Source organism: Rhinoderma darwinii, chromosome 7 (genome assembly GCF_050947455.1).
Source record: "Rhinoderma darwinii isolate aRhiDar2 chromosome 7, aRhiDar2.hap1, whole genome shotgun sequence".
Lineage (NCBI taxonomy): Eukaryota > Metazoa > Chordata > Amphibia > Anura > Rhinodermatidae > Rhinoderma > Rhinoderma darwinii.
The window spans coordinates 25266421-25293197 of NC_134693.1; positions in this window are offsets into that span (position 1 = coordinate 25266421).

Consider the following 26777-nt stretch of genomic DNA (forward strand, 5'->3'; position numbering starts at 1 on the left):
CCGTGTCCCGTAGGGTGCGCGCCTTAAAGGGCCAGCGCGCACACTAAAGGATCGTCATCATCATCAACTGCCCTGATTTCCTGGTCTATAAGAAGGCCCCAGGCCTGATCCTTGCATGAGCGTTGTTAGTCTATCCCAGTCTGTCTGGCAAATGGTCCCTTAGTGATTCCCCATTCCAGCTGTTACCCGTGCCCTGTTACCCGTTCCTGTATTCCGTATTGTTCCAGTTCCTGTGCCTACCAGCGTTGGAGTCGTGTCTTCTGCCACGTCCAGTGTCTTCTGCCACGTCCAGTGTCGTTTGCCATGTCCAGTGTCTTCTGCCACGCCCAGTGTCGTTTGCCACGTCCAGTGTCTTCTGCCACGTCCAGTGTCTTCTGCTTCATCGGATAATGCCCGCCATGTCTGGAGCCACCTGCCTCACCAGCCTCCACCCGTGTTGAAGCCACAGCGACCGTCCGGATTATTTCAGGTACCCAAGCCTTACTGTCTGCCATTGACTTTCGCATAGACTGTGACCTGGTCAGCTGCCTCCCCGCTATGGCGGAGCGGCCTAGTGGGTCCACATACCACGTGTCCGTGACAATACCCCTCTGACAGCAAGGACACATCCAACAATAGGGCCCTCACTGGCAGTTGCGTCAAAGGTCTTTCCCCGAAATGAGATCTCCCCTTACCCGTCCCCCTTGTTTCCAGTCTTGGGTAACCCGGCGTTTCCTCCAGGGCGAGAGGGGGTCCATTTAGGAGCTGGTTGCAGGCAGGTAGAGGCCCCGTCTCTCATTACCTGCACGGGGAGTCATGGATGACTGGCCCGCAACTGTCGTCTTTGACAGATCCTCTCCCCCTCACTCCCTGGCAGGTTACTCAGTTGAGACACTTCCTGATGTCCTTGCCTAACCCCGCGGAACATGCTCGGGACAAAACTCCGTATGAACTCCTCTGCTTAGGCACTGGGTCGATGCGTCACACTCTATCCAGACTATACTCCCTATTGATCTCCCCATCTACCCTCTCCACACCCACATATTTGCTACAGTGGGAAAGGGACCTGGGAATCACACTCTCGGCGGAGCAACAAGATAGGGTATACACAATGTCACATAAATCGTCCATGGCCAGCAGGTATCAGGAAGCGGGATTTAAAATTTTAACGCGCTGGTATAGGGTGCCTTCCAGATTACATGCCATGATTCCGGCGGTCTCCCCACTGTGTTGGAGATGTGGTGACCAGGTGGGAACGATACTACATATCTTTTGGGAGTGCCCGAGGCTGACTGACTTTTGGTCAGAAATGTGGCATATCACCTCTAAATTCACGGACTTCCCGCTCCCGTGCACACCGGCCTTCTTCTTGCTCCATCTGTGCGAGGTTCCGCTGTCCTCATATCGTCGCTCTGTGGTCCGCCATCTGGTGAATGCTGCCAGGGCCTGCATACCAGCGCTGTGGAGACAATCTGGTGCGCCCTCGCTCAGCATGTGGTTCAATAAGATACAGGAGATCATGAGGATGGAGGATCTCACGGCATCTATGAGAGGTACTCACGCCAAGTTCATCAAGACCTGGTATCATTGGGTCAGGTTTCAATCATCATTGGAGTTCAGGAACATCGTAGCCTCTTGATTTGTACTTTCTGCATGACATATAACATCGGAACTCGTCCCTTCCTTTCCCTCCCCTGTCGTTTCTCTTTTCTCCTTTCTATGTTCATACCCCCTTCTAAGATATGCTTCACTGTGGGCCTTAGTGCATGTCTGCAGGTTCGGGATGCATGGGCCTAGCCCCAATGATTGTTTGACAGTACTCTGTTTGCACATATACCATACAGGATGACCACATATGCCGGCCTGCGTGCCGAAGTATTATATGGTTGCATATTCTTTTTTCATTAACGTGTTAGGTTTGAAAAATTGATAAATAAAAGAATTTATAAAAAAAAAAAAAGCTTGCACCATAGAGCTATTATGTAAGAGGATGATGATGGGGTATATTCAGTGGCGGATTAAGTAGACGATGGGCCCTGGGTGGTTACCCAAACTTGGGCCCCCCTTGCGGTGCGCCCTGCCGCGCCGTAACTATTTTTAACACTACCTTTTTGGGCAAGCATTAACAAATGGGTGTTATGGATTCCCCTTGTCACAGGGCTGTGTCCCTACATACTGACAGTATCACACTGTGCAGGGACACATCCTCTTACAAGGGGAATTGTCTATCAATCCAGGACTGCAGAAATACTTTTTTGTGAAATACAAGGATTTCCAATAATAAAAATGTCAGGAGAGGTGACAGATTCTCTATAAATCTAGTTACTCACAGGTGACGACGCCTCAGATTCTAGTAGTTTTTTTCCTCTTTTCTTCTCCATCCGGTCCAGAGCACATGCCGACGTCTCCCGGCCATGACTGATTTCTGCAGAATTTGCCACTCAGATGTCTTCGACTCCTCACTTTTCCAACATTTCCACACATATAAATGAAAATAAAGTTATCATGGTGCCACATACTGTGCCCCTAAATATAATAGCACAAAAGACTGCGCGCCTGAATATAATAATACCACACACTGTAAAACACCACATACACACAGCCCCCTGTACATAGTGCCACACACAGCCCCTTGTACACAGTGCCACACACAGTCCCCTGTACATAGTGCCACACACAGTCGGGTACATAGTGCCACACACAGTACCCTGTACATAGTGCCATACACAGCCCCTGTGGATATTACACCCCCCCCCCCATAGATAGCGCCACACACAGCATTGTACATAGTGCCACACACAGCCCCTGTACATAGTGCCACACACAGCCCCTGTGGATATTACACCCCCCCCCCATAGATAGCACCACACACAGCCCCCTGTACATAGCGCCACACACAGCCCCTGTAGAAATTACACCCCCCCCATAGATAGCGCCACACACAACCCCCTGTACATAGTGCCACACACAGCCCCCTGTACATAGTGCCCCACACAGCCCCCTGTACATAGTGCCACACACAGCCCCTGTACATAGTGCCACACACAGCCCCGTGTACATAGTGCCACACACAGCCCCCTGTACATAGTGCCACACACAGTCCCTGTGGATATTACACCCCCCCCATACATAGCGCCTCACACAGCCCCCTTTATATATCACACATCCCTCCCCCATAGAGAGCGTTACACACAGCCCCCTATAGATACAAATTAATATCCCCCCAAACGGAAATCTTTAGCAAAGTTTCCATCACCATTGAGCTCAATGGTGATGCAAACGGTAGCTAAGGTTTCTATTTGCCTTTCCGTTGAGGGGTTAACCAGACGGAAACCCTCAACGGAAGGGAGGCGGTGATGTGAACAGGGCCTTAGATACAAGGCCCATGTGCATGTGTGATACTGTTTGTTGGACCCTGTATCTAAGCCTAATGTAGGCTTAGATACAGGGTCCAGCAGACAGTATTCTTATGCAGTATAAGCTGGGCCCTGTATCTAAGCCTAACGCACTTTAGGCTTAGATACAGGCTTTAAAGGTTTAAACATTGATGGCCTACCTTCAGTATAGCCCATCAATAGCTGATGGGTTGGGGTCAGACACTCGGGACCCCCACAAATCAGCTGTTTTGAAGGGGTTGCAGCCGCTCGTACGAGCGCTACTTCCCCTTCATTTCCGTCACTTGCTCACACTGTGAATCGCTGACACGTCCGTGTCGGTGATTCAGTGTGAGAAAGTGACCGGAATGAAGGGGAAGTAGCGCTTCCGGAATGAAGGGGAAGCCTGTTGTTTGTGCCTCTATTTGTCTGTGTGTCTCTGTGTTTGTGTGTGTATAAGTTCCAGTATGTGTGTATGTGTCTTTGTGTGTGTATTTGTGTGTCTAAGTGCCTATATATGCATCTGTATATATTTCTGTGTGTGCATCTACTACATTATCTGTACTCAGAGTTATCGCTCTGTGCTATCTGTGGTGTTACATAGGACTGCAGGTAACATCTACTACATTATCTGTATTCAGAAAGTTATCACTGTGTTATCTGTGTTGTTACATAGGACTGCAGGTAACACTACTACATTATCTGTATTCAGAGAGTTATCACTGTGTTATCTGTGTTGTTACATAGGACTGCAGGTAACACTACTACATTATCTGTATTCATAGAGTTATCACTGTGTTATCTGTGGTGTTACATAGGACTGCAGTTAACATCTACTACATTATAGGGTAACAAATGGAAGGAGGTCCACGTCCTTTACCCTGGGTGAATAATCTATTATTCAACAAACACTTCCGCATTTTTCTTAGGTTTCAAATTTTGGTAATTAGGTTTTAAAATGCACTTATATTTTTTTATAATATTTTTTACAAATACTTATCATCATTCCTTTTGCTAGCGAACGCGTGTAACGGGTTTTCTGTTCTAGTAGCTATATAGCTCTGGCGAAACCCAGTAGCATCAGTGAAGCCTCCACAGCAACTTGCTATTGTGGTCACCTATGATTTGGAAAGCCAGTAAGGCAAAACTACATTTTTTGAGCTAGGGCTCACGTACATTGGCACAGAGCTTGCGTGGCAGTCAAGGGTAATGCTTTGCCTCGCAGTAAAATAAAGCATTATATGAATATGCCTGCATCCTTATATCAAACCTCATGACACAAACAACCCATTAACTTTATATCAACAGTTACAAACTATGCTTTATCCTAACAGCTTAAGTATACAAACAACCGATACAGAAAGACTGGAGGTAAATTCCTGGAGGGTAGAGGAGATGGATGAGTAGCATTATTTAATAATGACATTGAGTAATTCATCAATACATACATCATATAAAGACTATGATAATCTTCCTGGAAGAAGGTAAGATCCAGCAAATCACAGTTTCATGGTCAAATACACAGCCCTGCAAGTTATAAAGTAGTAACTCATTATAACGTGCCAGTGTCAATAACCATTGGATTAGTCATGAAGTCTGTTTTTAGGGAAAGCTACTATCTTGGTTGTTATAGTGAGATAATAACATTACAAACATACTTTATGTAGACTGAGAAAAAAAACTGAGGTTCACATCCATGTAACTACAAGCACAGAGCTTGCTAGACATTGCACTGTTGGCTGCCTCTAACAGGCACAACCCCCCAGAGATGACCATACTGGTTACAGGTTTTACCTTTGCAACCATTTTTGGATTATTGCGCCAATTTCATATATTTTCGTGGATGTTGTAGCTGCTGATGGAAGGAGGAGGTGCAATGGAGAGTCATCATGGAGAAGCCGGTTACAACCACGGCACAGGCGCCATCGAGAGAATCCAGGCCTTATCACAGAGTCAATCTCCTCCAAGGCGCAGGCTGCACTGAAATAGACCAGGGAGGACCCGGCCTCCATCGCAGTGCCAGGTGTAGCAAGTAAGACCAGAAAGGAGCTGGTCTACACAGCGGCGCAGGCTGCAGCGGGATAGATCAGAAAGAAGTCAATCACCACCATGGCGTGGGTTGTGCATAACAACAGACAGAAGGCAGTCTTCAAGATGACCTGAAACCACAGAACGCCCTGGAACAACAAGAGCAAGTGGAAGGAATAACATGCGGCGTGTAAATCTACCGGCAATGCTGCCATGTTTTTGTATCTTTCATCAACCCTGCATAGCACAGTGGCTCCAGAGAAATCTGCAATGCTTCTTGTGCTACGTCCATTGCTTTCCATCAAGAACGAGGAAGGCGAGGAACAAGATGAAGAGGTGCGATCACTGTCTTCCATATGGTGGACACAACATGTCATCTCATCCGGTTCTTGTGTTCAGCACAACCGACTCCAACACCCGCTCCTCTGCTTCTTCTACACCGTGAACATTCATGTCATCGCTGCTGAGAGAAATCGTGATAAGATCCTCTCTGTTGTCATTTACTGTAGAGGCCACAAGTGACACCTGAAGGACACATCCCAGAATTCATATCCATCTTTGGAGACTGTCAGTTATTCTCCATTGTCCTGCATGCTGGAACCTGTGGTGCGCCTCACAGTTTAACAACAGCAGGTAAAGAAAGCAAACCCAATGGACACCAGAGGCCAAAGCTACGATATTTACCAAAGGAGGTCATGTGATTTGCTTTGAAGACTTCTCTAATAAAGTGAATTTAAGCTTAAAATAAGTGTAGTAGACCCTGGAGTACTTGAACATCATAGGTCCACCTACATGACATTCGCAACTGCGGCGCCAGGGAAATTGAATGTAAATTTCTCAGTTATACAAGTTGCATGAGCGACACAACAGGTATCATTACACTGTCCTACACATACACTGTATAGCGCTGTCAGTAGTTTTGAGAGCGGAAAACTGCTGACAGATTCCCTTTAATTGGCCACATGTAAGACAAGGATGGATCGGGTCCACCATAGCAAGAGCTGCAGTTTGTTCGTGACTCTCCGCTCTGGCTCGTAGAAGGGGAGGGACCTAAGCATTGACCTCCCCCTCTATGATCTTCATATGCCCTAATAGGTTGGAGTTGCTCTTTAAGAAGCTAATCTAGTTGATTTTACAATTAATGGTACGGCTGAAATGAAACCTAATAATACATTTTTCGACTCCCATCAGGAGGGGTTACAGATCATGTTCTATTTGTCCTGAGCGTAGCTTTCTCCTGAGGTCATTGCGATCCCCTGCTGGGTAAAACACTTTATCTTAGTGTTGCAAGATTTTGGGGAAGGGAAGAAACAACTGTTTTGAGTTAACTTTTGCCAGATAAGAATTCACGTTTCAAGCCCATTTAGCCATTGTCCTGACTAATTGATATAGGTCTCTTTTCTATATCGGGCCCTAACATCTACAATACTATCCCCAATGGACAAAAATATGGACATGAACAGGTCGGAGCATTTTTGAGTAGACTAGAGTTGCTGTTTAAGTTGACCTTGAGCTTGGGAATTCTCATGGTTACCTCCAGCATACATACTGCATGCATAAAACATGAGACAACTGAATTTTCCAAGAAATTGACTGACCTTGAAAATCTACTAACAGGCAATTTAATACAACGGCAAGAGGCACTGAAGTCAGCACATGTCATGATTCTGGTGGAAAGATTTTAATAACTGAGGCAGTGGTGTAGTTAGAAGAGAGGGGGCCCCATAGCAAGGATTAAAATGGGCCCCTCATTATGGTGTCGGGTATTGCCACCCAAGGCACAACGGCCTGGTGTTTGTTTCCCCCTATATCCCCTCTCCATGACTCTTGGGCCAATTCACCACTTTTCTTGCTAACAATGCAGTTCCTCTGGAGAGGGGAGTCCCGCACAGGTTCTCGCTGCACAGTAGGGGATGGGAACAATGCAGTCTGGGCCATCTGTCTTCAAGGGCCCCATAAGAGCTGCATGGTCTGCCGCTATGGTTTGTACACCCTTGAATTGAGGTTTTTGATGCTAAGTCTATGGTGCAACAGTCTGGGTGTGTTATGAGGGCATACACAATTACAATAGTGTAAATATAATGCTATTTATAAATTAGTATTTCATACTAAGTAGAAGTAGTTTGCAGCATAAGATAGAAAAAGAAGCCGTGGTTGGTTTCTACTTATATCTAGGGGTGCTATTATCGGTAAGGGAATAGACAACTGCACTGGGGGTATATAATGTATAACACCACTAATGCAAAAGGGCATTATTTCTGCAACAGACATTAAATCTGTAGTCTACCTCATATTTGTTGCTGAGCAGTTTCATATAACCTGCATTTTGTCTGCAGTTCACTTGTCAGCTTTGCTGTATAGACTGGGATAGGATGAGTAGAGTCATCTCATTATCAGTAGAAGGTGGGTGAGTTAACGACAGCTCTCTTGAACTGCTGGAAGCTTAGATAAGGCAGGATATTAATACTATACACACAGATATGGCTATGTATGCTGCTTCCCTGTCTCTGAGGGATTGACTGTTCTCCAACTCCTAAAGACTGCAATCATCTATTTTTCAATTGACTTCAATTCATTGCAGCTTCCATAAAACACACACCCCCTGCTGCACTGTTTCTACAGACAATAAAATAAGGAAGTGTGTTTCTAAAAATAAAAAATTAATAGCTACAATATTTTAAAAACATAGGGGGGAGCACCGTTGTTTTGACAGATTTACTATAATTTAGGCCAGAAATTGACATACATTAAAGGGAAAATCTACATCTATGTATAGCCAAAGATGCACCAAATTGTTTAAGAGGCACAAGCCTCTTAATAAATTTGGCACATTTTACTCCAGTGCTTTTTTGTTTAAGACTGGCTTATGAAAAACTAGTCTTAGTAAATCTTTCCTATGGTTATGTACTTGGTTATCTTTTTGCAATTACCTAGAGATCTAGTCAAACAAACCTTGATATGTGGAGCATTCAATACACTCTTTTTTTAGGTTTGTGGGCTTGTTAAACCCTTCATGAGTGAGAAATTTAGCTTTAAATCGCGATTTTCGTTGTTTTTTTTGTAAAAAAATTTGTTTTAGACCATTTCACATTTTTTAGCGTATGTTCACACGCTTAACAAAAAAGGCTGTAAAATACAGACCTGTTTTCAAGGGAAAACAGCCTCTGATTTTTTTAAGCATCAACTGTTTTTTGATGCGTATTTTACGGCCGTTTTTGGAGCTGTTTTTCTATTAACACAATGAAAAACGGCTCCAAAAACTGCTCAAGAAGTGACATGCACTTCTTTTTATGGGGTGTTTTTATACGTGCCGTTTTTTCAAATGGCCGCGTAAAACAAATGCCCCCTCGGAACAAAACACAGTTTTTCCCATTGAATTCAATGGGCAGATGTTTGGAGCCAGTCAGCCTCCATATTTTAAAATAAGCCGTGTGAACATACCCTTAGGCCTTCAAATCTGTTTTTAGCAAAGTATGTACATTTGAGTAAAGTTTAAATACAAAACCAATATTTATCCAAGCAAACTAAGATATATGGGGCATCCATGCATTTGGCAGACTCTGTCAGGTTTGGAGGCCTTTGTGGTTGTTACCAGGGCCGGCTCCAGGTTTATGTGGGCCCTTGGGCGGCACGGACTTAGTGGGCCCCTTTGCGGGGGAACTCACGGCGGCAGTAAAATGCAGTAAAATGTCAAAAATCTTCACTTTGTGCCCCCATATAGACGTTAGGCCCTGTTTATGCCCCCATATAGAAGTTAGGCCCCCAGTTTGTACCCCCATAAATTTAGTGCCCTCTGTAGATAATGCCATACAGTCCCGTCCCCCCCAGGTAGTGACACACAGCCCCCTCCTCCCAGGTAGTGCCACACAGCTCCTGACGTCACTGTCTATATATGGACAGCGATGTCAGGGGCTTTCCCAGAGATGGAGTCCCGGAGCAGAGCCGCTAGCGCTCTACCTGGGACTCATCTCCTTCTTACATCACTGTCCATATATGGACAGTGATGCCTTAACAACGGCAGCGTCAGCACCCGGCGGCCGAGTGGGCCCCCCCAAGCAGAGTGGGCCCCGGCACTTGCCCTTGTTTGCCGGGTGCTGATGCCGGACATGGTTGTTACACCCTTAGTGTATAAGAAGCGTAACTGCAAAGTATATTTTTTATGGGGGATTTTCTATCAAGGAATATGTTTTCAACCTAAAGTATAAAGTATAACATTCTCTTTTCTTTTAGGTTAGGTGAAATGTGTGGCTGTAACTACCCGTCTCTGTCAGAAAGTTATTTCAAATTGAAGCACCTTAGATTATTAGAGAAAGTATCAAAATACTGCTTTAAATACAGAAGGGTATCTAGTGTCAGACTTTTTATTTTTATTTTGTTTTTTGTTTGCTCCAGTGATAAATTGTGAGGAAAATATATATATTTGGTATCAGTGGACTTGAGGAAGTTTTGCCTTATAAAACAGATGGTCATTTTACCTACATAGATTCAGATGTTGCACTTACTGCCAGCAATACTTTGTTCGGGATTTCTGACATCATAACTTGTGACATCATGATAATTTCAGTTAAAGAGAATTACCCAAATGTAACGTGTGACATAAGTAGAGAAGATCCTGAACTGATGCATGGCACTATAACAAAAATTGTCTAGCCTCTGAGTCTATATAGCACATAAATACTTACTAGGGAAAGAGTTTAACAACTACATACTTTTTTTATAATCCATTGTGACAAACATAAAATGAAGTGGTCCTACATCCTAACTCATGACCTGTTGTACTTTTTCTTACACAGAAGTGCAAACAAGAAGATCCTACAAGACCTTCTAATACAAACACATGGGGGAAGGATTTCAACATATATCAGATAATGTAAGCCACAAGAATGCCATCCCATGCCAGCTGACTTGTCCCATGAAGCATTCTAATAACCTTTGTGCCGGCAATTTGAAATCTGGTATTTCAACATGATGGCACAAACATCTTGCATATCATAGCATGTATTATCTGGCATCTTATTCTAAACAGCTTGCAACTAATATTGGCATATAACCTATATTACTGTATTAGGGAATAGCATAAATAAGTATTCACTATATAAACTTACTATTAGAATTGTTCTCCTTACCCATATAAGTGGCCTATTTTATGAAAACGCTGGACTCCCAGACCACCAGTTTTTTTTAACCCCTTAATGACGGGGCCTGAAAAGGCCTTAAGGGGTAACTAAACGTTCAACAAACATCTGACATGTCATAGTGACATGTCAGAAGTCTTGATTGATGGCGGTCCGAGCACTGAGACCCCCACCAATCGCTAAAACGAAGCAGCAGAAGCACTCGTGTGAGCGCTCAGCCGCTTTGTTTCTGTTCTGCTTTTTACGGAAATCGATGTAGCTGTGTAAGGGACTCAATAGAAATTCTATGAGCCTGTACTCCGCTACATCGGCTTTCCGCTTCTGTCGCTCGTTTTAGCGATTGGTGGGGGTCCCAGTGCTCGGACCCCGACCAATCAAAACTTCTGACATGTCACTATGACATGTCAGAAGTTTGTTGAACGTTTAGTTACCCTTTAATGACCAGCTACATTTTTCAGTTTTTCCTCTCTGCCCTTTCAGCAGCCATAACTTTTTAATTTTTTCATTGACGTGGCTTTATGAGGCCTTGTTTTATGCAGTAGAAATTGTATTCGGTTTTTGCGCAGTTTGGGAGTACAAAAAATTAACTATGTAAGTTCTATAATTTATTTTTACGGTGTGAATAAATAAAAAAGCGATTCGCTGCATTTTTTATGTTTATTTTGTATCCTGTTCACGTTTCACACTAAATAATTCTTAATTTAATTCTTAAATTAAATTTATTGTTAAATTAATTATTCGGGTTATTACGGCGTGTAGATACCTAATATGTGTAGGTTTTCTTGTTTTATGTAATGTAGGGGCAATAAAATATATTTTATTCAAAATATTAACTTTTGTTCTGACATTTTTTTACTCATTTATTTTTTTGTTACATTTTTTTTTAATACCATTAAGGGATAACTTTATTTAGAACTTTATATTTTACTTATAATGTATTAGCATGCTCTTGAATACTAATACATTAAACTGTGTCACTATGTTCCCTAACTGCAGGCAAACTGAACAGACAGTCCTGGGGTCCTTTCTAGGTCCCCAGGGCTGACTGCAGAGGGATTCCCTGGTCTTTGATCGCGTCACCGGGTTTCCAGGGATGCGATCAAAGAGGGGAGTTCCCTTTGATCATGCCGCAGTCACGGACCGCGGCGATCAAAGGGTTAAGCAGTTGGGTTCGGAACGTTTTCCGATCCCAGCTGCATTTTGAAGGCTGCTCGAAGTTCAGGAGCTGTTAGTTACAGATCCTGCTCAGAGGATGAGCGCTCATCTATAAAAGCCCCTTCACACACACTTGCCGAGTGCAATATACTATACTGGGATTTTCTTATCTGGGGATTTTGGGCCCCTTGAGGCACGAGGTACTAGATGCAACGACTACCTCTGCACCCCCTTTAGCTACTCCCTTGTCCAAGGGTTTGTGACATTTTATGACAATTTAGATTTTGATGCTATTTAGGGTTTTGCTACCCATGCAGGAGAAGAAGAGAACTTAGAAATGGAAAAAAAATATTAGAAGGGTTCGCAAAAGTGGACAACTAAGGGGCTTATATTTCTACAGATTTTATTTTTTTGAGTAATGCTCGTTAACCCCCGCAGTTAAATCTATGAAATTCTTATTTCACATTCTTATTGCACAGATTTTTCAACCACACGCAGCACGTCAGCAGGAAGCTGAAGGATTGTAAATGTATGATTCACCTCTATCGCAGCCTACTTGCTTCAACTTTACAAAAAGGCTAGTAGGCTTGCAGAATTTAAAAAATATATATATTTAAATCAATAAATCTTCACAAGTAATGACACTTACTAATTTGCTTAAAGTAATGAAAATGCTACATTTTGCGCCTATGTAATCCGATCAGGTGACTGCGCTCCCGCTCTATTCTGCCCTGATCAGTGACGTTTCGTGTTATCAACATGTGACACTTTCCCATCATTCAAAGCATCTAGAAAACATCACAAATCAGGTGATATTTCCCCCACTTTAAGCAACCCCCAGACCGAAACGTCACACGACATGTGGGCTATGGTGGATGGGAAGAATGGGGGAGGAGAAAAATCAGAGGAGCGAAGGAGTCAGAGAGAGAAAGGCAGAGATGACTCATGGACATTGTATTTTTAGGGAAAGCCATGTGAACAGGGTCCGACCTATCTGAAGTAGCGGTAAGCAGAAGTTTGGGAACCAAGAGGCAGCGGGAATTACCGAAACTGAAGAGAAATAATTATTAACGAGTCTGGAGGGAGATTAAGGTACAGATGTAGCCATCTTTATCTTGACTTTTAATGCATTAAATAGACAGTGTCAAGGAAGTTTAACTTGACTTTTTCAATGGCTTTTGTTGTGTGATATCACGCTGCAGCAATTTATCAGAGCCAAGATAAAGTTAGCTGTATGAGTTTTAAGAAATGAGGTTTGATTTTTGATTTAGATTTTTTGGGAAAGTTGGATTACCCATTTAACATATAAAAGGACAGTATTGTGTTACAAATGGATTTGGATACCTCGGAGGCCTAAGCAGAGAAGTGTAAAATTGACATAGAAAAGGACTTGGGAATATTAGTTTACAGCAACCAGTGTCAGGCTGCTGCAGCCAAGGCGAGAAAGATTAAGAGATGCATCAAAAGGGCCGCAGATGCACATGATAAGAAAATACGGGTTGTTCTACTAAGCAAAATGTGCCAAAATTCTGGCACAAATTACACCAAAAAAGTGGCATACATAATGTGCACCAAATTTATTCCATGTTTTAGACACTTTTACGACTTAGTGTAATATCTAGTGTTGGACTGAAGTACTCTGAGCCCACCAGAGGAAATTATTGTGAGCGGCCACGATCCAGCTATATAGAACAGGTACATGTCCACTTTTAATTGTATTGTACACTATGCTGTTATCACTGCACATATCAACAATACGGACTAATAGGTTACTTGTATATAGGGATTGTCTCATGAACTTATTCTTAAATTGAAGCCAGTCTGGGAATCAGCTGATCACTGCAGGTCTGGCTTCAGAAAAGCCCCTGGGGTCAATTGTTATTGCTGGGGGAAACTTAAAGAGGCTCTGTCACCAGATTTTGCAACCCCTATCTCCTATTGCAGCAGATCGGCGCTGCAATGTAGATAAGAGTAAAGTTTTTTGTTTTTTTTAAAAACAAGCATTTTTGGCCAAGTTATGACCATTTTTATATTTATGCAAATGAGCCTTTCTTAAGTACAACTGGGCGTGTTTAAAGTTATGTACAAGTGGGCGTGTATTGTGTATGTACATCTGGGCGTTTTTACTTCTTTTACTAGCTGCATTTGGAGATATGTTTTACAGCAGCCACATGGACCATAGGAACCCGTGAACAGCAGGGGACCCATTGAGTTCTATGTTAGAGTTTTCTAGTCATGCTCTGTGATCTATGCAGAGATCATTGTGCAGGGAGGGGGAGGAGGGGAGCTGTGTCTATCAAATATTATCAATGGTGGATACTGTGTTTTCTATATATAGGTGTTACCTGTCAGTGTAATCCTGCCTCTGATGATAATGAGATGACTGCTACAGAGCAGGAAGGGTCAGCCTATTATGAATAGTGGATCCTGTGTTATCTATAAAGAGGTGTTATCTGTCATTCCATTCCTACCTGTGATCATAATGAGATGACTGCTGAGAAGTGATCGCTACAGAACAGGAAGGGTCTGAGGCTCAGTGGCCAGAGTGAAAAAATTCTGTTTAATATAAAAAGTTGATTAATGCAAGATGTCATTTTCTGATGACACATTCCCTTTAAAGGGAATGTGACGCTAGAAATTTTTTTATTTTTTTTTAGTTAAACAGTTAGTGTATAAGTGATTAAACATTGTTCTAATTTTTTTTATTTTTTCACGAGTCAGGAAATATTATAAATTAGATTCTAATTTATAACATTTCCCAGTGCTGGTCACTAGATGGAGCAATTCCCAAAATTGCAGCATTGGCATGTGGTAAAGCAACCACATTGCATTATGCTGCAAAATTTGAGAAGACACACTCGCTCTAGCGTCCTCAAACAATCCCCCCTCCTTTATCCTGGCTAGTGCCAGGAGAAAGGAGGGGATTGAACGTTCAAACCTCCTACAACACACAATGTAGTAGGTTTACATACAGTAGTAATCACACACTAAAACACGTACATACACAGACCTAACTTACCTGCTCCTGCCGCCGCCGCCGCTCCCTCCGGTCCGTCCGCTCCCTCCGCTCCAAGTGCTTGCATTAGAACACAAGTCCGGAAGCCGCGACCGGAAGTAGTAATCTTACTGTCCGGCCGCGGCTTCCGGTCCACAAGAAAATGGCGCCGGACGTCGCTCGGCCGAAGACCTTCCATTTGGACTGTGTGGGAGTGGCGCATGCGCCGTTCCCACACAGACAGCGTACAGCATAGTGGATGGAACGGGTCCCGTTCGCATTCTCTATGGGGCTGTATGTGCCGTATTCCATGTCTGTATGTGTCGTTAATCGACACATACAGAGATGAAGAAAAAAAACGGCAGCCCCATAGACAAGAAAAAGTTAAAAAAAAAGTTAAAGAATAAAAAAAAGTAAAACACAAAGACACAAATAAATAAAACATTTTTTAATAAAACACTAAAAGCAAATTGATTTAAAAACAATTTTTTCCGCGACACCCGTCCTTTAAGTTTCAGTGTCATGCAACTTTAGATAGAAATTGGAGACATTTACTACAGGTCTTCTGCAGTCTGTTTGCTTCTTTCTCTCTGCAGGTAATCCCAAACTGCCTTGATAATGTAAAATCAGGGCTCTGTTAGCATGACAACACATACAACTGTAGCTGCCGTAGAAGCCGCTATGGGGCCCAGCTAATGAGGGGCCCACACTGGTGAAGGAACCTCATTTTGTGAGTAAAAACAAATGACTAGAACTGCAGCACTAGAGAAAATTCTATCTACTGTGAAATTTCTCCTTGAGAGACCTTGCTGTAGTAGAATAAGCACTTTGGGTCATGTTGCTTTGGTCAGTTACTAACATACAAAACAAATTCCTGTAATAATTTATATTTTTGGAAAATAGATGTTTGGAAATGTACAATTTTCTCTTTTCTACTGACACAATAGTAGCGAAAGAAATACATTAATATAAAAGTTTGTATGGAAATCTAGACTGCCTAATGTAAGCAGACAATACACATTCCCATACATATTTATCTGTATAAATTCTTCCACTACAATGAAACAATGAATGTTGGCGCCCCCAGGTGGACAGATCCTTGTATCAGTTAAATACACCTGTCTAGCAATGATCTGATTGAAGATAAAATCATTATTATGCCATACAGAGGATGTAAAACACCAGAGGTTTTTTTTCTTTGTTACAGAAATATAAAGTGATCGCTACTTTGTCTTTGCATTTATTTTTCATTCCTAACTTTAAAAAGTAGAAAGGAAATAGTCTCATCCTGAATTGGGTTCAATAAAATTTAGACTCAATGGGACAACACTATGAAATACTGGCATTAAATTAAAAGTCTCAAATATTACACAGACTCATGTGAAGCAACTCTAAGGGTATGCCCAGACGTGGCGGAGTTCTTCCGCCACTGTCCGCATCAATGCCGCACAGAATCTGCGTTGCAGATTCTGTTGCGGCTTTGCCTAAAAGGGGCATTAAATTTATGCGGACTAGCCGTTGCGTATTGAGGTGAAAGTACTTCCCTTCTCTCTATCAGTGCAGGATAGAGAGAAGGGACAGCCCTTCCCCTAGTAAAAGTAAAAGAAATTCATACTTACCCGGCCCTCTCTTGACATCCAGTCCGACCTCCCTGGATGACGTGGCAGTCCATGTGACCGCTGCAGACTGGAGGAAGAAGCAGGGAGTTCTGGGTAAGTAGGAACGTCTATTATTTTTACAGGTTGCTGTATATTGTGATCGGAAGTCACTGTCCAGGGTGCTGAAACAGTTACTGCCAATGACTTAACTCTTTCAGCACCCTGGACAGTGACTATTTACTGACGTCGCCTAGCAACGCTCCTGTAATTCCGGGAGCCCCATTGACTTCCTCAGTCTGGCTGTAGACCTAGAAATACATAGGTCCAGCCAGAATGAAGAAATGTCATGTTAGTAAAACCAATACGCTCCGCAGCACACATAACATCTACATTACATCTGCGGACTTCATTGCGGAATTTTGAATCTTCATTGAAGTCAATGTAGAAATTCCGCAATGAGTCCGCAACAAGTCCGCTACACGTCCGCAACAACCATTGTATGCTGCGGACACCAAATTCCACGCCGCAGCCTATGCTATACAGAGGAATTGTCCGCAACGTGTAAACGAACCCCACCACAAAGCTGTGGAAGGCAATGGAGAAACGTGTACGCTGCGGACTGTCCGCAGCGGAATTCCAAAGCAATTCCGCCACGTCTGGTCATGCGCTAATACTGGATTTACATATCAGTAGCTGGTAGGCACACAATGGTCCATTAACTCCTGTAAGATTCTGAGCAGCCTGTGTAAATGTAAGGGTATGCGCGCATCAAGTTTTTGACTGTGTTCTGCGTATGTGCTGCCAGCACATATGCCGAATGTATCCATAGGCCCCCATGGACTTGAAGAATGGCAATAGAGTCACGGTGTTATGCGTCGGCATAGGTTTTTTTTTTTGTTACCTTTATGGAATAGAGTAGCCAACTAGGCTATTCAATACAGAGGCATACCACAAAAAATGTGCATCATTTAATATGTTGGGTGCCGATGGGCAATGTATGCCACTGTACAGGGGCGTAGCTAAAGGCTCATGGACCCCGGTGCAAAAGTCCTTCTTGAGCCCCCCTCCAAACTTCTTCTCATGACCGACGGCCCGCAGCTTTCAGCTGCATCTCTGGGTCTCCTAAGGGTATGTTCACACGGCAACGCCAATTACGTCTGAAATTACGGAGCTGTTTTCAGGCGAAAACAGCTCTTGAATTTCAGACGTTTTGACGCGTTTTTTGCGGCTTCTTTTACGGACGTAATTGGAGCTGGTTTTCATTGGAGTCAATGAAAAACGGCTCCAATTATGTCCCAAGAAGTGACATGCACTTCTTTGACGCGGGAGTCTTTTTACACGCTGTGTTTTGACAGCGGCGCGTAAAAAAAAAGCCTGTCTGCACAGAACACCGTAAGACCCATTGAATTCAATGAGCAGATGTTTGCAGACGGTTTGGAGCCGTTTTTTCGGCCGTAATTCGAGGCGTAAAATGCCTGAATTATGTCCGTAAATAGGGCGTGTGAACATACCCTTAGTGTCTCAATGATGCAGCACTAGCAGCCAAGAGTGTCGCCAAGGTCTTAAAACGTAGCTATGGATAGGATTAGATACAGTGGCTCAGCAGACTGTATCACATATAATGGGCTTAGATATAGGGCCCAGCTCGCTGACATTGTGCTCCAGTGCTTGAGTCAGGAAAGGTAAGTATAATTATTGTTTTGCTTTTTTATGTGTTACAAATTTTTTTGGTGTGTTTGTGTTGTTTTACAGGTTCAGTTGTTGGACTACTTCAGATTCGAGGACTACTTCGATGATGGCGGTTTTTTTATTCTCAATAAAATGGTTAATGAGGGTTGTGTGGCGGTTCTTTCCTTGTATTTTTTTTTTTACTTTATGATTACCGTCTTAGTAATGGCCGCTGGCTGATTGACATCGTCCATTACTAAGGCGCAGCTTAATGATAGCCAGTGAAAAGGCTAACACTAACCCCCATTATTACCTCGGTACCCACCACCACCAGGGGTGCCGGGAAGAGCTGGGTACAATCCAGTACCCGACCATCTGTAGTGAGGCCCGGACATTGGGGCTGCCGCAGGCTGATATTATTAGGCTGGGAAAGCCAAAAAACAGTGGCCCTTTACACCCTGGTAATGCTAGACTGCTGCTGCTGTTTTGTATCTGGCTCGTTATGAAAAATGGGGGGACCCCACATTGCTTTTTGATTTTTTTTTTTTTTTAAATAAATGATGTGGGGTCCCCCACATTTTTCATAACCATCTAGGTACAACATAGCAGCAGCAGGCTAGCATTACCAGGGTGGGAAGGCACACTGTTTTTGGGCTTTCGCAGCCTAGTAATACCAGCCTGCGGTCGCCCCAGGTGCCCGGGCATCACTACAGATGGTTACCACTGGCTAACACCAAGCCCCGCATTAGTAATGGATGCTGTCAATAAGCCAGCGACCATTACTAAGGCGATAGTAATAAAATTAACTATTTTATTGAAAATAAAAATAGCCGTCATCGAAGTAGTCCTGAATCCGACGTAGTCCAACAACCGAACCTGTAAAAAAAGCACAAACCCCCCCCCACAAAAAAATCCATTAGTAACACATGTGGTAGGCTTAGATACAGGGCCCATGTGTGATACTGACTGTTGGACCCTGTACCTAAGCCTACCAAAAGGTAGGCTTAGATACAGGGCCCAGCAGACAGGATAACACCATGTGTGATCCTGTCTGATGGGCCCTGTATTTAAGCCTACCACGTGGTAGGCTTAGATACAGGGCCCTAGCAGACAGTAATCTTATACAGTATGGTAGGCTTAGATAAAGGGCATCAGATAGGATCACAATTGGGCCATGTATCTAAGCATACCAAGTGGTAGGCTTAGATACAGGGTCTAGAAGACAGGATCACACCATGTGTGATCCTGTCTGATGGGCCTTGTATCTAAGCCTACCACATAGTAGGCTTAGCTACAGGGCCCCAGCAGACAGTAATGTGTTACCATGTGTTATCCTGTCTGCTGGGCCTTGTAATTAAGCCTACCAGATGATACAGGTCCCCAGCAAACAGTAATCTTATACAGTATAAGCTGACTGTCTGCTGGGGCCCTGTATCTAAGCCAACTATGTGGTAGGCTTAGATACGGGGCCCATCAGACAGGATCACACATGGGCCATGTATCTAAGCCTACCATGCGGTAGGCTTAGATACAGGGCCTAGCAGACAGGATCACACCATGTGTGATCCTGTCTGATGGGCCTTGTATCTAAGCCTACCACATAGTAGGCTTAGATACAGGGCCCCAGCAGACAGTAATGTTATACTTACCCTCCTGTTCGGCTCCGGGCGCAGCTGAGGTCCTGATGCTAGGGCCTCCACTGCGCTCGGGAAAGAATAGGGTAAATATACTGTTACTATAGTATCAAGGGCCCGTGTAGTTTATTTACATAGGCCCTAGTTGCTATAGTAATTTTTAATAGACGTGGTGCAGTGGGCTGCGGCCCCCCTGGCTTCGGGGCCCGGTCGCAATTGCGACCGCTGCGACCTCTATGGCTAAGTCACTGCCACTGTATGACTGTGTGGCATACGTCCGAGGCTTCCATTATAGGTACTGGTCCGAAGTATTGTAGTGTGAACAAACTTTTCAGTGCTGCTTACGACATAGAGCTAAATCACATGTATGTAAGTGTTGGATTGAGACTAAAATAATTCAACCCTAAACAAAAGGACAAGCCACTCTCTCCAGCAAGGCGGCACACTCCTAAAATCCCTCTTTTGGAAGAGGAAATTCAGAAGATGACTCAAGGTGTTTAATACTACCATCTATAGTAAAGGAGTTTTCTGAATTATAATAAAGAGGGTCCCTGGCCCTCAAAATGTTAAACCACCTTACCAATTGTCTTACAAATTTTGGACAGTTCCCCTGCTGCCTTCCGACTTGGTCCTCTGCCATTCTATGTTCATGATTCTATGTGATGACGTGTCATCCATAGTGATGTCATTATTGTGGGTGGAGCCTGGCCATGATTCTCACATAATGAATCATCACGTAGGATTGTGGATAGAAATCGATAAGAGGACCAAGGAGTGTGAAAGCAATAAGATAATTATAATGAAAAGTTTTTTGTTTTACATTTTTAGGATTAGGAAACATTTATTTATAACACAGAACACCCCTTAATGTCCACAAAACTGTACCAGTTATTTTAGTGTATGTACAAGTGTGCCAATACTTATCATTGTTGGTGTAATAGTAAAAGCTCAACCAGTGTCCATATAATAGTACAAGCCATATCAGTGCCCATATAATAACGCTATCCACAACAGTGCCCATATAGTAGTACCAGCCATAGTATACATTTACAGTACACGTAGTGGCCACATAATATTAACCTCTACACATTTCTAATAAAGCCACTCGTAGTGCTTATATAAAACCCTAGTTACAGCCAGTGAATGGTTCTAACCACATGCCCCATACTATGATGCCCCATAAAATTGCCAGCAACAGTGTCCCCATAGGAGTGGAAACAACAGTGCTCTCATAGCAGTGTCAGGCACAATGCCCCCATAACAGTAACACTACCACCATAATGATGCCAGCCACAGTGCTCACAAAAGAGTGCCAGCCACAATTTATTTTTGAGTCGGCCACAATGCGCTCATAAGATAGCTAGTTAGAATATACAATTATGAGATCTAGTCACATTGCCCACATAAGAGTACCAGCAATTGTACACCCATTATAGTGTCTGCCACACTGCCCACAAATGCAATCTAATGTGTCACCGTAACAGGGGCCAGACATAGTAATAGTGTCAGCCAGAATGACCCAAATGACCCTAAAAAATGTGGGAGTCTAAGGCTATGTTCACACAGCGGATTTTGCTCGGCGGGCCAGGCTGCAAACTCCGCCTCAGAATTATTCCTGCGTCGGCAGGAAGATTCCTACTCCCATTCAAATCAATGGAGGTTTTGGGCGGAATCCGCCCGAAGATCGGGCAGGACCCTTCTTTTGTCTGCTAGCTGAAAAATTCTGCCTTCCATTGAAATGAATGGGAGGTGGAATTTTGAGGCTAAATCCGCGTTGGATTCAGCCGCAAAAATTCTGCCGTGTGAACAGGGCTTTAAAGGGAAGGTGTCATAATTTTTTTTTATTATTATATTGCTTTTAATATAATGTAAACAAAAATTTAATTTATTTGTGTTGTCACTTTCTACTTTTTAATGTATTCATACTTTTACTTCTCTATGGGGGCTGCCATTTTTTTTTCATCTCTGTATGTGTCGATTAACGACACATACAGAGATGCTATACAGCACATACAACCCCAAAGAGAATGCGAACGGGAGCCGTTCCATTCTCAGAAGCGTGCGCCGTCTGTGTGTGAACTGTGCATGCGCAGTTCCCACACAGACCAGAACGAAGCTCGTTCGTAGAGCGAAATCCGGCGCCATTTTCATGTGGAACGGAAGCCGCTGCCGGACAGTAAGTTGACGACTTCCGGCCGTGGCTTCCGGCCATATGTTCAACGAAGGCGCAAGGAAGAGGAGCGTAGGCGGCAAGAACTTTGGTAGACCAGCGGAGGCGGCGGCGGCAGGAGCAGGGGCAAGAGCAGGTAATTTATGTTCGTGTATGATGTGCGACTGTGTGATACTGTCTGTTGAGCTGTAGAACCTCCTACCACTGTGCAGTCGCTCAGAAAATGGCGGCACACAGTGTAGGAGGTTTGAAGACATTCAAACCCCACCCTCTCCTGGCACTAGCCAGAAGAAGGGAAGGGGGATTGTGTGAGGACACTAGAGGAGAGTGTGTCCACCCTAAATTTGCAGCAGAAATCAATGAGGTTGCTTTACCACAGTGACCATGCTGCAATTTTGGGAACTGCTCCTTCTAGTGGGCCAACACATGGAAATGTTATAAATTAGAATCTAATTTATAATATTTCCTGACTTGTGAAAAAATTAAAAAAATTAAAACAATGTGTAATCACTTATATACTAATTGTTTAACTGAAAAAAAAATTCTAGCGACACATTCCCTTTAAAGAGGACCTCTCAACTTATATTTCCCAATAAATAATATTTCTAAAGCATCTTTTATTAGAACACAGCATAGTTCTGTTCCTCTGTTATTCCTCCTTGAAATGTATGAATAAATTGACAACTGGGTGTTACTATTCCTGTTGCCAATGGGGCGTGTCCCTACACAGTCTGACAGTGTACAAGCTTAACTGAAAGTGTAAGAGTGTGTAGGGTGTCAGAGCAGGGCCAGCGTCAGCACCCGGCGAACCCGGGCAAGTGCCGGGGGCCCACTACCCTTGGGGGGGCCCACTCGGCTGCTGGGTGCTGTCACTGCCGTCTTCATGGCACGGCATCAGCATATATATGGACAGTGATGTCAGAAGGAGAGAAGGAGTCACAGGCAGAGCGCTACAAGTGGCCCTGCTCCGGGACTCCGTCTCTGGGGAAGCCCCTGACATCACTGTCCATATATGGACAGCAATGTCATGAGGAGAGAAGGGGTCCCAGGCAGTGTGCTAGTAGCGCTCTGGCCGGGACTTTAGCTCTGGGGTTGCCCCTGACATCACTAGCAGTAGTATATGGACAGTGATGTCAGGGGCTTCCCCAGAGCTGGAGTACTGGAGCAGAGCCTTTACTAGCGCTCTGCCTGGAACTTCAACTCTGCTCCAGACATCACTATCCATATATGGACAGTGATGTCAGGAGCAGAGCAGGAGTCCCAGGCAGAGCGCTAGTAGTTCTCTGCCTGGTACTACGGCTTTGGGGTTGCCCCTGACAACACTTTCCATATATGGACAGTGACATCAGGGGTTTCTCCTGAAGCGGAATCCCCAGCCAGAGCATCGGCAATGCTCTGGCTGGGGATTCCACTCCTAGAGGGAACCCCAAAGGCGCTACCTACAGGGAGGAAGGCTGTGTGATACTACCAGGGAGGGTGGTTGTGTGGCACTACCAGGCAGGGGGCTGTGTGGCACAACCAGGGAGGCGGGCTGTGTGGCACAACCTTGGAGGAGGGGGCTGTGTGGCACTACCTAGGAGGGGGGGCTGTGTGGCACTACTAGGGAGGGGGGCTGTTTGGCACTACCTGGGAGGAGGGGCTGTGTGGCACTACCAGGGAGGTGGGGCTGTGTGCCACTACCAGGGAAGGGGGCTGTGTGGCACTACCTCGGAGGGGGGCTGTGTGGCACTACCTACAGAGGGCGCTAGATTTATGGGGGTAGAAACTGGGGGCCTAATGTCTATATGGGGGCACAAAGTGACGTTTTATGACATTTTACTGCCGTCGTGAGTTCCCCTGCAAAGGGACCTACAAGGCTGTGTTGCCCAAGGGCCCACATAAACCTGGAACCGGGCCTGTGTCAGAGTGTCAATTGTCAATTTATTCATACATTTCCAGGAGGAAAAACTACCCTCTGCAGAAGGACTGCACTGATAACAAGCAAAAATGTGGAGAATTAATCCAAGGGTCACAGAAAGGGTATGGAAGGGGAAACACCCTTCGGTCCTGGGTGGCAAAGCCCAGAATCATAATGGGGGATCCTATTTTCATATTTACTATGGGGCCCCCTCTCTTTTATGTACACCAAATATGATTGTTGGGATAGAAATTACTTGTGCTTGGTCCTCAGCTGTTGCTTACCTGCATATCTCCTAAATTTTTTTTTTTGCTGTTCCCTTTGTATTCAGGATATTACGCAAAGAAAATACGATAAGAGACTTCGGACAGGTCGCCTTTGCTAACACCAGTACAACAGTTTAACAAAGCTGCCCAGATAACACGCTGGCCAACTCATACCGGATTAGATAATAGTCTAGACAAATTACATATATTATGTTTGCGACAAAGATGCCTCTGCCGGGCTTCATTCTCGACTTCTCCCTTTGGATTGTACCTGTTTTCCCTTGCCAATTTTAGTTTAACCAAAAAAAACTTACAAAAAAAACAAACCTCAGTCATCACTCACAGTTTGGGAACCAGTCCAAACTTTGATTGCAACCTTCAGAGGGGTGAAAGTAGAATTTTAGTTGGCAACAGAGTGTTGCAGTCTCACAATAAACCTGAGCTTTCAAAAGTCCTGCGGCAATGGAAATGCTGTGTCGAATTACTGAAAACATACTGAAAATTAGGAGCACCTACGAGCTCCTCAAATACAGGTGTTTAAGAGTTACATAAACATCTGTACTTCAGGAAACGGTGCTGCCAGAATATTGTGCAAGACCTGTATTATTTCATTCATTGAGGTGGAGTAGACCAACTTCACATAAACCACAGGAGGAGAGGAAATGCGAAGGATAGTGCATGAAAAATGAACACAACCCGGGATATAACGTAAACTAATCCAGACAAAGCAAACATGACATCATCACAACAGAGATGATGTCATCATCATCACAGCACTCAACAGACATGTGTTTACAACAGAAATGAGCATTGGAGCCAGCTAATCAGCTGATTAGTAGAGAGTTGTTCCAGGAGGCCCCCATAGATTGTAGTCATGAAAAAAAATAATTGTTTAATTATAATAGTGTTTTATAAAAAAATAAAAAATAAATCATCCAACAATTTAAATTTTTTCTTCCTATAATGACATGCACTGCAGCACTCCCCATGTCTGGGAGGGACTTATAACCTAGTCTCATCATGTACACGACCATATTACATATTAGTGTGGTATGGATACGTAATATGTTGCCCATAGAAATCGATGGGCACCTACTGTATCTCCATGTGTCTCATAATTTTATAGGAGTGGCACACAGAGACTTTTTCTCTGAAATAAAAAATTAATTAGTTGTAGCTGAGATTTCGTAGTGTTCACGGTAGCAGCAATGTGATTTAGGGGGGATTCACACGAGCGTGATTTTCGTGCGTGCAGGCCGCGTATTTTTCGCGCGCCACGCACAGCCCTATAGAAGTCAATGGGGCATTTCAAACAGTGCGTGATTTGTGGGCAGCGTTTGTTCGCTGCGTATAAAACGTTACAGGTTCAATATCTCCGCGTATTTCGCGCATCACGCACCCATTGAAGTCAATGGGTGCGTGAAAACCACGCAGGTCGCACGGAAGCACTTCCGTGCGAACCGACTGAAACAGCGCACCAGCTGTCAAAAGGATGAATGTAAACAGAAAAGCACCACGTGCTTTTCTGTTTCCATACATCCAAATGGAGTGTCTTTGAGATGAGCGAACCCGGACAATCGAACCGAACTTCACCGGGTTCGGCCGAACTCGTTTTGGCCGAACCCGGCAAAAAAATTTCCGGTACGCGACGTCAGGAGATAGTCACTGTCCAGGGTGCTGAAAGAGTTAAACTGTTTCAGCACCATGGACAGTGACTACCGATCCCAATAAACATGAACCTGTAAAAAAAAACGAAGTTCTGACTTACCGATAACTCCCGGCTTCTTCCTCCAGTCTGACCTCCCGGGATGACAATTCAGTCCAAGTGACAGCTCCAGCCAATCACAGGCCAAGCACAGGCTGCAGCGGTCACATGGACTGCCGCGTCATCCAGGGAGGTGGGGCCCGATGTCAAGAGAGGCGCGTCACCAAGGACGCGTCACCAAGGCAACGGCCGGGAGGGAAGTTCTCGGTAAGTACGAACTTTTTCTTTTTTTTAACAGGTTTCTTGATATTGTGTTCGGCATTCACTGTCGAGGGTGCTGAAAGAGTTACTGCCGATCAGTTAGCTCTTTCAGCACCTTGGACAGTGACGGGCGTCGACTAGCCTCATCTCTATGATGGCGGCTGCGCGAAAATCACGCAGCCGCGAATCATACACGGATGACACACGCAGCTGTCAAATGTTTTTTGCGCGCGCAAAACGCTGCATTGTTTGCGCGCGCAAAAACGCAACGTTCGTCTGAATCTGCCCTAAGTGAGGATTTACACAAGCGTGTGCGTTTTTGCGCACGCAAAAAACGCTGCATTTTGCGTGCGCAAAAGGCACTTAACAGCTCCGTGTGTCATCAGATAGGATGTGCGGCTGCCTGATTTTAGCGCAGCCGCCATCATTATGACACTCCGTTTGGATGTTTGTAAACAGAAAAGCACGTGTGGTGAGCGTGATTTTCACGCACCCATTGACTTCAATGGGTGTGTGATGCGAGAAAAACGCAGAAATATAGGACCTGTCGTAAGTTTTAGGCAACGGACTCACGCTGTGCAAAAATCACGGACAGTCTGCACTGCCCCATAGACTTTCATAGGTCCGTGCGACACGCGTGAAAAACATGCAGGTGGCACAGACGTATATCGCGTTCGTGTAAATCCGCCCTTAGATTTAAACAAATCTCATCCACACGCTGCAGAAAAAACCTGCAGAAAAGACGTGTAAAAATTCTGTATAGAATTTTTATTCCGCAGCATGTCATTTTGTGTTGCAAAAATGCTGCTGAATTTCCACAGAGAATTCTGTTGGAATTTCCACAGCATTTACGTTCCATGCGGCTTTACCGTTAGGCTGGGTTTCCACGTAGAGTAAATGCTGCGGAATTTC